Source organism: Felis catus, chromosome A2 (assembly GCF_018350175.1).
Source record: "Felis catus isolate Fca126 chromosome A2, F.catus_Fca126_mat1.0, whole genome shotgun sequence".
In the NCBI taxonomy this organism is placed as follows: Eukaryota; Metazoa; Chordata; class Mammalia; order Carnivora; family Felidae; genus Felis; species Felis catus.
The window spans coordinates 15,089,583-15,104,884 of NC_058369.1; the positions used below are offsets into that span (position 1 = coordinate 15,089,583).

At 52.6% G+C, this 15,302-nt stretch overlaps 2 long non-coding RNA genes across 3 annotated transcripts; one reads left to right on the forward strand and one right to left on the reverse strand.

Moving 5' to 3' along the window:
• Nucleotides 1–221: 221 nt before the first annotated feature.
• LOC123382869 lies at nucleotides 222–7,356 on the forward strand. 2 transcript variants are annotated; one of them, XR_006591965.1, is made up of 4 exons: nucleotides 222–1,540; nucleotides 4,161–4,312; nucleotides 6,138–6,793; nucleotides 6,982–7,356. It is a non-coding gene; the product is annotated as an uncharacterized LOC123382869 (long non-coding RNA). The 2 variants fall into 2 exon arrangements; XR_006591968.1 differs by having other exon boundaries at nucleotides 6,138–6,317; nucleotides 6,665–7,356.
• Nucleotides 5,573–6,701, reverse strand: LOC123382873. The gene is made up of 2 exons (XR_006591969.1): nucleotides 6,567–6,701; nucleotides 5,573–6,338 (listed from the first exon to the last, which is right to left on the reverse strand). It is a non-coding gene; the product is annotated as an uncharacterized LOC123382873 (long non-coding RNA).
• Nucleotides 7,357–15,302: the final 7,946 nt, after the last annotated feature.

Below are 15,302 nucleotides of genomic sequence, written 5' to 3' on the forward strand. Positions count from 1 at the left end.
AGGATCCCGTTCGAGACACCACATCACAGTTCTTATGTCTCCTCAGACTCCTCTTGGCTGTGTAATTTTGTTTACTTTCTTTTGTTTAAAGTTTTACTTATCTTTAAGAGAGTGGGGAAGGGGCAGAGAGAGAGAGAGGGAGAGAGGATCCCAAGGAGGTTCCCAGCTGTCAGTGCAGAGCCTGATGCGGGGTTCGATCCCACGAACCATGAGATCATGACCTGAGCCGAAATCAAGAGTCAGACGCTTTGAGCCACCCAGGCGCCCTGCTTTCCTTGTTTTTGATGACCTTCATGGTTTTGGGGAGTACTGGTCAGTTGTGCAGTAAGATGCCCCTCTCTTGGGATTCCTCCAATTTCCCCCCGCCCCCTCGGGATTAGACCGGCTTTGTGAGTTTTGGGCAGGAAGATCACCGAGGACATTTTCATCACGTCTTGTCAAGGGTCTAAATGACCCACATGACTTAGCACTGTTAATGTTCATCTTGAGTGCCTGGCTGAGGTGGCTGGCATTCGTCAGGTTTCCCTCCCTGCCTCCACCCTTCCCATGTAATGCTCTTTGGAACTGAGTCACTGTGCTCAGACCACACTTCGTGAATGGGGAGTTGTGTTCCCTCTCATTTAGGGTGGAGCTTGGATTTCTTTTTCAGTGTCAGCCTCCTGTGTTTCCCTCCATCTTTTCTTCCTTCCCTTGCCCTCCCAAAGTCTTTTTTCTGATGTCTCTCTTCCAACCTACGTTTGGGTTTTTTTTTTTCCTCTTTAGATATAAGTACTCCCAGGTTTTAGGCTCAGTCCCCGTATGCTCCTCTTTTCCTTAAAGCTGTATTTTTTCTGAGTTGACCCTGTAGAACGTCCCTTCTCTGGGATGCTCTGGCGCAAAGGGTTCTACGGACCAGCGCGTGCAAAAACTAGCTCATTCCTTACCCCTCCGTAGAGACTCATGGTGCGGGAGCACGTTAAAGGCTCTGACAAGTCCCGCAATAAGGAGGCCCGTTTAACTCAAAGGCTTCCCAAATGTATTTTGCCTTGAAGCCTTTTTACCATATTCCATTGATTCAGAGACGCACATGTTTTTTCCCCCCACGTGTTAACCATTTCTGAAACTGAGCTACATCTTACAGCTGATTGGGCAAGAAAACTATGTTTTTTTTCTTTCTTGGAAGTTCCTGCAGTCACGGCATCAGATACTTCGATGGTATTTGAGATTTGAGGAGATGCAGTGTTCACGGCACATCTGTGGGTCCTCCTTCAGAACCAGTAAAAAGTGGAAACCGTGTTAAGAAACTGAGACTGCCAGGTGGTCAGACCCCACCTCTCCCTAGTGGGAGGCCCCGCCTCCTTGGCTTCCGGCGTCCCTCAGTTTAATACCGAGCCCAGATTCACAGAGCACGTCGCCCGGCCCGCCCTACTTTCCACTGTGACCGAAACGAACATTCCTTTCTGTAACAAGAGAATGCTGAAGATGATGGCCAGCTTTGCAGGGTCAATCTATACACATGGAACATGTCCACAGGATGATGGTATTTAAGGGATTTCACGAGGTTTGTATTCATTCATTCTTTCCAGACCTTTCCAAATTCACTCTAGTCCCTTCAACCATGTGCCTTATGGGCTATTAAATAAAAACCAATAAGCTAATGGCTCTTTTGAGGTACGGTTCATAGACCATAGGGTATGAGACATGATTCACATAAATGTAATTTAAAATGGGCGGCCCTTTGCAATGTCCTTTTGAAATGTACAACTCCGTGGTCTCTTGTTGTGTGTTCGTTTTCTGTTTTCTCGATGTTGTGCGTCAGTTACCACCATCTAATTCCTGAACATTTTCATCCCTCTGCGGGCTGCTGTAGTTTTTATTTCCAGGGCTGTTGTCCACATTTCGCAAACAATAACATAAACGTGAAGGATCCGAGGCCAGTTCCGAGGAAAGTGCGAGGGCGGGGGGTGGGGAGAAAAAGAAGTGGCAAAAACAGCAAAGTGTGTGGGAAGAAAACGCAGACAATCCTCACGACCCCCGAAGTGGAGTGGGGGAGATGGGGGGATCAGTGGCAGCTGGGAGCGTTTATCTGATCGGGCCTCCTGGGGTTTCACGGGGTCCGCCATCTTGGAAGTGATTAAGCCAGTCTTAGGTGAGGAGGGTCTCTAGGCCAAGGGAGGTTCCGCTGCTTCCGGGCCAGAGTCTCTGCTGTCCGGGAAGCCCCCAGGAAGGACCGGCAGGGGAGGCTTGGTGAGATGAGCCTGAGTCCTAGGGTCAGGCAGGCCTGGGTCTGAATCCCAGTTCCACCAACGCCCTGCTGTGTGGCCCTGGACAAGTTATTTTACTGCTCAGAGCTTCAGCTTCCTTATATATAAAGTGCTGGTCGCAATGTCTGTTTTTCGGCATTTGAGAGAATAATTATCGGCTAGAGACAGAACTCAGGGCCGGTGGACACAAGGCTATCCCTCTGGTACCTGGCGGCCTAATAATCGTCCATGGAGGAACCCCAGAAAGGGGAATGAGAGGCTGGAACAGGCGACATAGGCAGCACTTGGGGACACGAGGGGCTTTAGCCCAGAAGAGAGCAGGTTGGGGGCATGTGAGGATGGGTTTTAATGTCTGAAGGTGTCTGTTTTCTTGAGGTGAGGCTGGAATTCTTGTTTGTACCTCTACCGAGCAGAGCTCCGGGCTTGGTTCGGATGTAGTAGGAAGGAGGCTTTTAGTCTGGTTCAAGAAAGAGCTGTCTGTCAAGAGCGGTAATCAAGAATGGAGGGGGCATCTCCCAAGGGCATGAAAAGTCTGCAACAGACACCTGAGGGCACGCTGGATGCTTCTGACTCTGAACTGCAGAGACTCAGGAACGCGACGGCCAGTTGGGGCAACTCTAGAGCAAGCTGGGAAATACGCCACGTTTCCTCACTCTGGGTTCTCACCGTGGGCCCACTGGACCCCCCACCGGACTTGACCTCAGCCAGAAAGTGAAGGGAGAACGCAAGAAACTGCTTCTCCTGCAGCAGCCCAGCCCAGCCCCTTGAATGGAAGAGGCTGTCAAAATGGCAGCCCAAAGAGTCAAAAACCGTGGGCTTCGGGCCCCAGGAGAATGGTTTTCTTCAGGGTCCCCTCCCATGGGGGAGTCCATGGACTCTGTCTGTCCATGCTCCCCCCTCAGTTCCCACCTCCTCCCCCTAAGATTCCGGACGGCTGCTTTATAATTCATTGCCTCACGTGTTCTGTCCAACTGAATTGCTGCTCTGTTGCCAAAGATTAATCCCGACAGATAAGAAAAAGGACATCTGGAGAATATTGACTCTGTCACTTCTTATCTTCCCTCTCGGGGCCTTAGCATTTTCAGTGGCTTTGTTCCAAAGCTTTGTTAGGTTGTTGGAGAGGCTCCTTTTAGTAGGTGAGCTAATGGGAGTCTGGTGTTGAGCTCTCCCCAAGGCTGGATGCTGGCAGGGCCTGGTCACCTGTAGCTGTGTCTGAGGGACAGGGCTGGTCCTGGAGGCCTCAGGTCCCACCCCAGCCAGGAAATGTCCCCGCCTGTCTGAGCTGCTAAGAGCTAGGAAGACATCCTGAGAGGCAGTTGGCCTTTAAAGAATGTTACTTTAGGGGTATCTGGGCGGCTCAGTCGGTTAAGCATCCGACTTTGGCTCAGGTCATGATCTCACGGATCACAAGTTCAAGCCCCGTGTCGGGCTCTGTGCTGACAGCTCGGAGCCTGGAGCCCGCTTTGGATTCTGTGTCTCCTTCTCTCTCTGCCCCTCCCCTGCTCGTGCTCTGTCTCTCTTTGTTTCTCAAAAATGACTAAATGTTCAAAAAAAATTAAAGACTATAACGTTAACAAGCTCATCCTAAATGAAACATCACTGAAGCTTCGCCAGGATCTTTCTGGTTGTTCAGAAGATGGCCAGTGTCTCTTTTTCTCACTCCCTTCCCTCCCTATACGCCCCCCTTCTCTCCCCATCCCTGTCCCTCTCTTTGTCTCCTTCTGACTCTTTTTGGCTATAATTTCTAAGGGCTCTGCATGTGGACCTGTTGATGGGGCTTGGGCAGGGGTGAGGGGTGATGGGGTGGGGGTGGGGTTTCAGCCACAGGGCAGGCCCCGGGGGGGGGGGGAGGGGGCCAGGAAGCGTTTGGGTGAAACTGGCTTTGCTTTGTCCAACTACGCCTGTGTTATTTCCCAGGGGAGCCCTTCAGCGAGCACATTTCTCCACGTGGAAAATAAAGCGATGACCTGGGGAACAAGTGTCCATGCTTCTCGTGATTGTTGGCCGTGACCACGTAGCACTTCGCTGCCTGCCCGGTCCCGAGCTCCACATTTTAAAAAATATGTGTGGTGAGTGTCTGGCTGCATTTTGTTTTTATGCAAACCGTAGCATACTGTTCACCTGCTCTGTCCCTCGGGGGTTTTTTCCTTTCCTTCTTTCAGTGTTAACAGAATTCTCCACTATCTTTCCACGTCTGCACAGAGGAAGCAACATCAATCATGTGTAATGACTTGTGCACCAAGTGCACTTTCTGCTCTGGGGCGCTGCCGCCATCTGGCCCCAAGCCTGCAGACTGTGACACTTGTGTCCCCAGGCTGCCATGTGTGAGTCGGAGGGGGCCGGAAGTGGGTGGCAACTCGAAGGCGGCAATCCAGGAGAGCTTGAAGAAGGTGCGGTCTACAAAGGTGTGGTCGCAGCAAAGGGACCCGCTAGGGAGTATGCTGTGGCCAGGGCCAGCACCCTCTCCTCTGCTCATCTTATGAGGTCACTAGGGGCCTTGGGACTTGCCCAAGGTCATGCAGCGGGAGGCGAAGCCATCAGGAGACTAGGTTTCCTGACTTCCCATCAGTGGTTTGCTTTGAGTATCAAAAAAATGAAATAAGACAAAACCACCCTTGGTTATTTAAATTCCATTCATGAGTCTAAGGAAAGAGTTTTTGAATTAATCTTTTCCACAATCAAGACTGAGTCCAATTAGTGGACTCTCCTATTGTGAATTTCCATAATTTCTCTATTTACCCAACTTCCAAATCGCTTTGTAAGCCGCAACTTGTAAATGTATTCATAGAAAATGGTTTTAAGAGCAAAAATTTGGTATCAGTTTAAGGGCCCCAAATTGTCAAGTCAATGAGGATTTGTCTCCCCAGCGGGGAATTATGCATTTCTTAAACTAGGTATTGACGAAGAGTTTGCAATAAATGGAAGATGCTTAGCTATAACGCTTAAGGAAAATTGTGATCTCCCATTTATCTAGCGTATCACCACAATTAAATGTGAATTCACACAGGCAGGAGAACAAGCGCAAAACCCTGAAACTTACATAAAGAAAAATAAACACGGGGGGGCGCCTGGGTGGCGCAGTCGGTTAAGCGTCCGACTTCAGCCAGGTCACGATCTCGCGGTTCGTGAGTTCGAGCCCCACGTCGGGCTCTGGGCTCGGAGCCTGGAGCCTGTTTCCGATTCTGTGTCTCCCTCTCTCTCTGCCCCTCCCCCGTTCATGCTCTGTCTCTCTCTGTCCCAAAAATAAATAAACGTTGAAAAAAAAATTAAAAAAAAAAAAAAGAAAAAGAAACACGGGAAAAGAATATGCCAACGTGTTACTTCAGAAGTGGGGGGGGGATGGTTGATTTTTATTCGCTCTATACTTTCATAACAATAATGGCATCGGCTATGACAATCATAATTCAAAATAAAGTCTCTGTGACCATCTGACAAGGGATGTATATCCAGAGCCGAGAAGATACCCACAACTTCCGATCAGTCATTTCTCTTCCAGGAATCTGGTCCGAGGAAGTCCTTTTTGCTTTCGGAAAAAGTTCTAGGCAGGACGTTCGCTGCAGGTAGAAACTGGCAAACACCCGAATTGCCAAACGGGGGCGGAACCACCTTACAGACAGTGTGGTTCAGCCGCTCGATGCCGCTGTGTATTCATGAAGAAAGAAAACTATGACAAGAGCGTGTACCACAGCTTTAAATGGAAGGCTCAGGGTTCACACCGAAATGGAAAGTAGGACTACAACAGGTTTTTAAAAAACGCTGTAGGTTTGGGGAAAAATAGCCAAGGATGAGCAGAACGGGCTCGCACAGCGGGGAGGTGGGAGTGTGGGTGATTGCTTTTCTTGATTTTCCAACATTTTCTGTAATGTGCGTATCTTGCTTCTATAACTTCAAAAGCCACGCGAACTAGCTGTTCATCTGGGAAGCTGGTTCTAAACCACCTACCTCCTCAGCCACAGTCCCCAGGGAAGGCTGGAACGTTGGAGGGGGAGCGAGAGGGGAAGTGTTCGTCCATGAAAGCCTGGCGACATCTGAGCAGCTAACCGCGCGGCGGATTCTGGATTCTGCACTGAGTAGGTAAAGAGAAATTGCCGGGCCCTGCAGGGGTCAAGGTGGGGAATGGAGAGGTAAGGAGTGCAGGCAGAGCACACAGTTAAAATCAGCCAGTAGATGAGTTCCCGGGGACAAACGTCAAATCCCTCCTACCCGCCAGGGAGAGGAGGGCTGCGGGTGTAGACGCCTGAGGACAGCATCCAGGCAGCCAGAAAAGGGAGGTGCCCAGGATAGGACCCCAGAGACCTGGGTTCTGGGGCTCACGCCGCCAACCTTAACCAAGGGGCTCTGAGGCTCCTTCCGGCTCCCAGTGCCTGTGATCTGTGCTGCCCTTTGCGCTTGAAATTCTCCTCCTCATCTCCCAACCCAAGTGCCTCCGCCTCCGTGAAGCCTCCCTTTGCTGCCCCGTCTGGGCTCTGTGATGTCCACAGCTCGGAGCTTGAAACGGGTTCGGACCTGACGTGTTCCACCTGAAACCGAGCAGCATAAGCATCTGACAGGTAGGCAGCATCTAGGCTGTGCCAGCCTCTGTACTTGGCCGCATGTTGTCAGGAGGCGGGTCAGTCTATCTTCCAGAACCGGGGCTGTGGATTTGTGCCCGGTTACCCATTACTGCAGAGCAAACGGTCCCAGGGCCTAGAGGGGAAAACCACCGCCACCTTTATTTTGCTCATTTTTATGGTGACAGCTGGGGCAGCCGGAAGCCGGGGCAGGAAGTATCCGAAAGCTCACTCGCTCACTCACACGGCTGATGGCTGACACTGGCTGTTGGGTAAGACCCCAGCGGGGGCTGTTGGCTGGAACGTCTGGTGGGTGCCCGAGTCTGTTTCTATGACACGATCTCGTCAATGTAATGGACTGATGGTGTCCTGAGGGATATGCAGTGGGGCAGGTCCCTTTGGACCCCATTACGACAGAGGGTGGGAGAGGTAACGTGACCCTTGGGAAGGATCATCAGTGCGTGCTGCTGTCTAAGTGAAAGTGAGTTGTTTCTTTTTTTTTTTTTTTAATTTTTTTTTTCAACGTTTATTCATTTTTGGGACAGAGAGAGACAGAGCATGAACGGGGGAGGGGCAGAGAGAGAGGGAGACACAGAATCTGAAACAGGCTCCGGGCTCTGAGCCATCAGCCCAGAGCCCGACTCGGGGCTCGAACTCCCGGACCGCGAGATCGTGACCTGGCTGAAGTCGGACGCTCAACCGACTGCGCCACCCAGGCGCCCCAAAAGTGAGTTGTTTCTGATAAGGATGGGGGGAAGAAAAAGAAAATGCACTTGCCAGATTAATGCCTGTATATCATGTCTCTTTTTAATTTTATTTATTTTTTTTAATTTTTTTTAATGTTTATTTATTTTTGAGGCAGAGAGAGACAGAGCATGAACGGGGGAGGTGCAGAGAGAGAGGGAGACACAGAATCGGAAACAGGCTCCAGGCTCTGAGCCATCAGCCCAGAGCCTGACACGGGGCTCGAACTCATGGACCGCGAGATCGTGACCTGGGTCGAAGTCGGACGCTTAACCGACTGAGCCACCCAGGCGCCCCATGTCTCCTTTTAATTTTAAAGCAAAATTTTTTTTTAAGTTTATTGATTTATTTTGAGAGAGAAAGAGAGTGTGCGAGCAGGGAAGGGGGAGAGAGAGAGAGAGAGAGAGAGAGAGAGAGAGAGAGAGAGAGAGAATCCCAAGCAGGCTCCTCACTGTCAGTGCAGAGCCCAGTGCAGGGCTCGATCTCATGAACCCTGAGATCATGACCTGAGCTGAACCCAAGAGCTGGATGCTTAACCGACTGAGCTACCCAGGCACCCCAGCAACTCACGTCTTCTTAATCTGCATTTGGCAACTGCTATTTGGGGCTGCTATTTGGCTAGATTTGAGGAAGTTCACTGTTGTCTTCCAGGGTCCATCTGGCCTTTGGAGGGGACCATCATCTTTGTATCCTTGGGATGTGATGTGAGAAGCGGGCACTTTCAGGGGCTTGATTTGGCCTTTTCCTTCATGTTAGCTCCCACGATTTGTAACACACAGTAAGTCACGGCTGTTATCTTTCAACCTGGAAACATCCACTCTGGGTTGGAATCCTGGTTGGAATCTGCCGTGAACGGAGTGCATATCCTTGGGCAGGTGACCGAGCCTCTGAGCTTCCGTTTCCTCATCTGTGAAATGGGGATGATGGCATCTGGTTTGCAGGGTTGTCGTGAAGCGTAATCAGGCCGCTATATGAGATAGACGTGCCTGGCGTAGTTCCACATACAGCGTTTCCTGAACGGAAGCTTTATGTTCTCAAGACTTCCTCACTCTGCCCGGGTTTCATGGAGTTCTTTGCCGATGGACCGGTGGAGCTTTGGCTGAGCCCGGAATCCGCTTTACGCGAGACTGTTCAGCGTTGAGTCATCCAGGACTTGATTTTCCAGCTCACTGGGAAGGTCCCTACTTCCAAAAACAGCTCTTCTTCTGGCCTGCCTGTGCCTGGAATTTCACCATGAGAAAGCTATATCTTTGTTTCTTTTTCATCTCCGGGAAGCCGCTGTTTGCCACTCACATTTCCCAAGGGTATGGCCCTTGCTTTCTGTTTCCCCAAGCAGTATCGGTCCTTCCCACAGCCTTGGGAGGTAAATCAGACATTTGTCCCGAGTCACTCAGTTGGAAAGGGAGGAGCTGGGGTTTGAAGGGAACACTCCCCCCGGAGAGGTTCTCACCCAGCCGCAGGAAGTCTGAGTTGTTAGCTCCAACATACTGTTGGTTGTCTATTGGTCTAACAAACCACACTCCGCAGCTCGAGGTGAGGCGCGAGCGAGTCAGTTCCTGTCAATTACAGTTAAACGTTAAGGGCCTGCCTTGTGTCTCAAGCGTCGGGCCTACATCGTGTCTACCCCAGGACAGCGCCTGGCCTGGAGGACTCTACCACGAGAAGAACTTAACCGGGGTCACACAGTTTTTGGCAAGAGAGCCTGGAAGGGAGCCCGGGCCACAGGATTTCAGAGCCTGATCCCAAGCCTTTAACCACGACGCCCCCCTGCCATCCGCAGAATGAACAGCCCAGGAGAGGGTGTGCGGAGTCAGGAAGCGTGGGGAGGGCGGTGCAGGCCGGGGGAACAGCCCAACCGAAGGCCCAGAGTGGGGAAGCAGCTGTGTGTGTCCTCGGGGTCACTGGAGGACAAAGTGAGAGAAAGTTCGTGGAGATGACCACGAGGGGGCTGCGATTACCTGAGGAAACTCAGGGAAGCAGAGAAGGCTCAGCTCTTCCCCCAGGGACGTTTCCAGGGCCTGCTGGGCACAGCCTCCAGCCGAGGACATCTCTCTAGACCGTCTGGAGCTGGGATTTGTTGCTTGTTTGGAAAGCACACTTCTCTGCCCTGCTAGGGCCTTTGGGGCACCGTTTTCTGGCGTCGGCCATCACCGGCAGCCACGTTTAACACCAAGCCCCACGGCGGTCGGAGCGGGTGGCAGCATCGCCTCTAAGCTCAGCCAGGGATGGAACTGACCCCCCTGGGACCCCAGCACCGCCGGGAACGGGCTGAGCTTTGAGGGGCTGCCTCTTCCTCGGAACATATGTGGTCTTAGTGGCAACCGTGTACCTGGGCCACTAAAAAAAAAAGCAAACAAGTGGAAATACGTCCCAACCAGCCCGGATGGGGGAGGCGGGGAGGGGCGGCCAGGAGGGTGGCTTTGGGGGAACGGATCCGAGACAGAGTCCTGGCACTTCCCTTTGCCGCGGGGCCTGGGCTGGTCTCTTAAGCTCTGAAGTGCGTGGTGTCTCCAGATGTGACGTGCCATCCCTGAATACTCCTGTTGGCGTCCGGCTCTAAGCGTGGAGGCCAACTCAGAAGCAAGTGTCCGATCACGGTAACCCTTGGCGTGGCGCCTGGGAGGTACTGACCAGTGTGTCGTCACACTTTCAGGCCAGATTCTTCCAGAACCTGGGCTAAGGGTTTGTGTGCCAACTGGGAAGGGAACGGGAACGGCAGGTGAGGGAGCCCCGCAAGGCAGGGAGCTCAGGTGGAGCGGCAGCCTTGGCCTGATCCTTTGGGGAGTTCTGGGCTTGTTTTGCTGGAGGTGAAGGAGCTGGCACCTGTCCTTCACATCAGTCAGTGATTGGCCTCAGGTGGCCGGGAGGGCGGGGGATGGCGGGGGGGGAAATTCACTCAAAGTAATCTCTACACCCAGTGGGGGGCTTGAACTTACCACCCTGAGATCAAGAGTCACACGCTCCACCGACCGAACCAGCTAGGCGCCCCAAAACAACAATTTATTAGGACGGCTTCTGCGGGCCAGGAATCTGAGAGCAGCCTCCCTGGGTGGTATTGACTCCCTCAAGGTTGGGCTCATGCTGATCGCTGGGCCGCAGTCATCCGAAGGCTTGACTGGGGCTGGAGGAGCCAATACTAAGCAGGCTCTCTCAGGCCAGGGGTGACTGGAGGCCTCAGTTCCCTACCACTGGGCTTTTCACAGGGCTGCTGGGGTATGCCCCTCATATGGCAGCCGGGCAAGCGGTCCAGGAGACAAAGCAGGGAGGAAGCCGTAATGCCTTTTGTTCCCGATCTTGGGCATCACACGCTGTCACTTCTGCCACATCTTACTAGGAGCCAGTTACTTGGTAGGGAAGGGGGAGTAGCTTTAAAAGGCAGAAATATTTCGGGGCGCCTGGGTGGCTCAGCCGGTTAAGCGTCCGACCTCGGCTCCGGTCGTGATCTCACAGTTCGTGAGTTCGAGCTCTGTATCGGGCTCTGTGCTGACAGCTCAGAGCCTGGAGCCTGCTTCGGATTCTGTGTCCCTCTCTCTCTCTGCCCCTCCCCTGCTTGCTCTCTGTCTCTGTCTCTGTCTCAAAAATAAATAAACATGAAAAAAAATACATAAAAGGGAGACATATCAAATAATTTAGGGGTGTGTTTTATTTTTATTTTTATTATTTTTTAATGTGTATTTATATTTGAGAGAGAGAGAGAGACAGAGAGAGAGGGAGAGAGAGACAGAGACAGAGACAGCAAGTAGGGGGAGGGGCAGAGCGAGAGGGAGACACAAAATCTGAAGCAGGCTCCAGGCTCTGAGCTGTCAGCACAGAGCCCGACGTGGGGCTCGAGCTCATGAGCCTTCGAGCTGTGAGATCATGACCTGAGCCGAAGTCAGATGCTTAACCTACTGACCCACCCAGGCGCCCTTAGGGACGTGTTTTAAAGCCACCACAATGTGGTACAGCTTTGTTCCCACCTTGCAAGTAAGTGTGTTTGAGGAGCTCTTTCCCCGGACTCCCTGGCTAAGGTCCCCTCCCGTGTCATTCTGCCACCCGGTGGAGGGAGGGTGCTGTTGCACCTGTTGCTGGACCCACCCTCCCCCAGGCCCGGCCAGCCCTGCCCTCCGGACCTCCTCTCTGCTTCCCTGGGACAGCTCCCTGGAAGCTTCCCTCCTCTCTGCTTTCCTCCTCTCTGCTTCCCTTCTCTTTGTTCCCAGAGACAGATGCGAAAGCTCAGAGACTCAGGGTTTCACCTTTGTGGGAAAGGGCTTCAGCATGGTCACATCCGCCAAGGATGCTGGGGGAGGTCTCTGAAGGGCTGAGGCGGCGCCCCTGCGCAGAAGGTCCCGTCCCTATGCGAGACTTGATTCTGGGCAAGGCCGATCCACTCAGCACACACCTACTCTTTGAGCCGAGGGTGAAGAAGTACTCAGCCACATTCCCCACTCTCTGGCGAGCGTGCTTGTGGGGGGGGGGGGCGCCCAGGGAGGCAGAGTGAGGCTGGGAGACGTACATATAAAGTGCAGCCCCTGCCAACCTCTGTTCTGGCCTTTGTGCTGGGCGGCTGTGAGCATGCACCTTGAAGACCTCCAACCCCGGGAGGTTAACTCGACCAAGGGCCCCACCTCCTGGGTCTTGAATCCACACTCCCATTTGTGCTGAGGCCACGAGGCTTGCCAAGTACCCATCAATACTGAGTGCAAAAGGGATACTGAGGCCAGCCCATCGATTCCTGGGATGTCCCTTAACTTTGGCTCAAGGACACCCCAATGGCTTTGCTGAAACTCCCTTAGACGGCACAGGAGTCTAAGATACTCAACCTAGGTTTCTCCCTTACTCGGAGTTAGGGTGGCCAGAAACAATGCAGGATACTCGGCTAAATGTGAGTTTCCGATGAACACAAACCATTAGTATAAGTATGTCCCAAATACCGCATGGGGTAGGCTTATTCTAAAAAATCGTTGGCCATTTATCTAAAATTCACATTTACCTGTGTGTGCGGGCTATTTGCTAAATCTGGTGACCCTACTGGGGTCTGACTCACCTTGCAGATTCCTCTGTTCTCAATTTTCTGTCCCACATGCAGCTCCTCTAATAAAATCTTTGCACGTTTAATCCCTCCTTGGCATCGACTTCCCAGAGGGCCCGGACTAACCCAGCAGGGCTGGGCCGGGAACGGGAGCGAAATGTCGGCAGTCTTGACTTACAAACTAGTTTCTTTACATCGGGCATGATCCTGGGAGTGGGGTCCTCTTTTGGTGCTCAAAGCCACAGTTGCAGGGGGTTGGGGGGCTCCTCTCCCTGAGTCCGACTTGGAAGGCAGGTTCTAAGTGCAGGGAAATTCTAAATGAGTTCTGCAATTTTAGGGTGCCCAAGGTTTGCATGGGGGAATAGGAGGTAAAATGTAGATTCTTAGGTCCCCTGCCTCCAGATCTCCCAATTCTAGCGATCTAGGGTCAGGGGTCAGCAGTTTGCATTTTCACAGGCTCCACACTCGATTTGGAAACTGCTGAGGGAAAATAACTCAGCCTATTTTGTAAAACTTCCCATGAATGCTCCTGCCCATGCCTATTCAGGGCTCTCTCCGGGTGATAATTAATTTAGCAGTCAGGGTGTCAAAACTAGGACTGAGTTTGCATTCCTTTCTTCCCCTCCACACACTTATTTTTTTGAAGCCTCTTTCTGTGTTAGAAAAATTTGCTAGGAGTTTGGGTCCTTGGGAAGATATGGCATACTTTTTTTTTTTTTTAAATTTGATAACGAGAGCAACACAAATCACTTTTGCCTTGCCTGCTAGGAGGCTCAGAACAAGATTTTTTTTTTTTTTTCTGTAAATTGCAGTGCTTTTTCTAAATCAGGATTTCTGATACAAGAAATGCCTGCCTTCTGCCAAGCAAACACTTCATGACATTGTTACTGCTGTTTCATTCCTGGCCTTAATAGGGGCCTTAATAGGGGCTTGTCTCTTTGTTTCTTATTGTAAACAGCAGACTTTGGTCCTTTTAGAGGTCTGTGGGGTAGAAACCAGTCCTCACTGACCTGCCTCCTGAGAACTGCGGGTGCTTCCCGGGGGCCAGGATAATCTCTTCTGTGCTTCTGTGGGAGGGTTACAGTGGACACCGTAAAGCCACAGAGAGGGCATGGCAAGGCGGGTGGCACCCTTAAAGGCAGAGCTGGGTGGGGATCGGTGTGGGAGGATAGCAGTGGGCGGTGTAACCAGTGGGTTCGGAGTGGGTGTTGGCTGATTCTGATCCCGGGCTGGGCGAGTCAGCCGGGGAGGAATGTCCTGACTCATCCAAGTCTTGGTTTCTCTTAGGGTGGAGGGCTGTCCCTGCGGGCTGGGGAATCTGGAAAGATAAAAACGGACAATGGAGCTCAATATGAAGCCAGGGGGGAACAGGCGTCCCCGCCACAAGCGGTCAAGGCCTCTCGCCTTCTGATAACACCACCCACCACTTACAGAGGACCTAGGAAGTGCCAACCTGCACGAGGGACTGCATTTGGGGCCATCCGGCTAGGTGACATGGGGCAGGGGAGAGCTCCATCTGGAGAATGGGTGCGTGGGGTGGCGGTGGAGGGCCGGGGGCTCCGAGCCCCGGTGTCTTCCCTCTTGTGTGTCCTGGCAGTGTGCTGGCTGGGTGTACTGATGGAAGCCTGGGGTGGGGTGGGGGGTCCAGGCGTCTCTCCATGCGCTTAGCCCCAGGCTGCTGGCTCTAAGCCACCCCCGCAATAGGTTAACGGGCTGGCGGCTGGCTGCCCAGGAGCCAGAAGTGTCTGTGTCCTATCAGGACCCCTGCCCTTCATTATGGTGGTCTGTAAAAAGCTGTTCTCACCAGCCCTATGGACATGCACTTTTTCTTTTCTTCCTTTTTAAAAAGGTTTTAAGTAGCCACTACACCCAACGGTGGGGGGGGGGGGGCTTGAACTCACGGCCCCTGAGATTGAGAATCGTATGCTCCACCGACAGAGCTGGTCAGGCACCCTGGGAATTTTTCTTTTAAATGGAGCTCCAAGGGCACCTGGGGGGCTCAGTTGATTAAGCGTCCGACTTTGGCTCAGGTCACGATCTCGTGGTTTGTGAGTTCGAGCCCCACATCGGGCTTCTCTGCTGTCCGTGCGGAGCCGCTTCGGATCCTCTGTACCCCACCCCGACCGACACTAAACATTAAATGGGGCTCTTGAGCAGCTTCATGGGGTGCATCTGCCAGAGGGCTTCACATGGGGATCCACCCGCTGAAAGAAAAAGAAACGAGCCCAACCCTAGGCTCCCAGATGAAACACAACAGATGAGCTTTTATGCCCAAACCCAAAAGTGGCTGGGGGCTTCTGCTGACAATGGCAAGCCCAGACCGTGGGGCAGATGGGGCAGATGCCCACTCGTGGCAGCCGGAAGACCCTGGGCAAGCTGCTGGCGAGCTCGGAGCCCCAAAGCCCCCCAATAATAGAGGGAAATTCTGTCTTCTGTAAAGTTGTCCCAAGGGCTCAGGCGGTACAGGGGTGAGTATCCCGGCTACCAGGTCCTGGGGCTCTCACTGTGCCTCCAGGAAGGTGAGATGAGGATCTTGGGACTCGATTCTGGAGGGGGAGAAAGAGCTATCCGGGGCCCTGCTGGGCGCACTTGGGGAAATTAAGTCATAGACACACAAGCCCTCCAAAGGTACCATTTCCCAACATGACAGAATGAAAGGGCCCCGAATTCTACAAGCTGGTATTTTTCCAGGCACGGCTCTTTCCCGCTCTGATTTACAAGCTGCTCCCAACGGGCTCCTGCAGAAACAGCCCC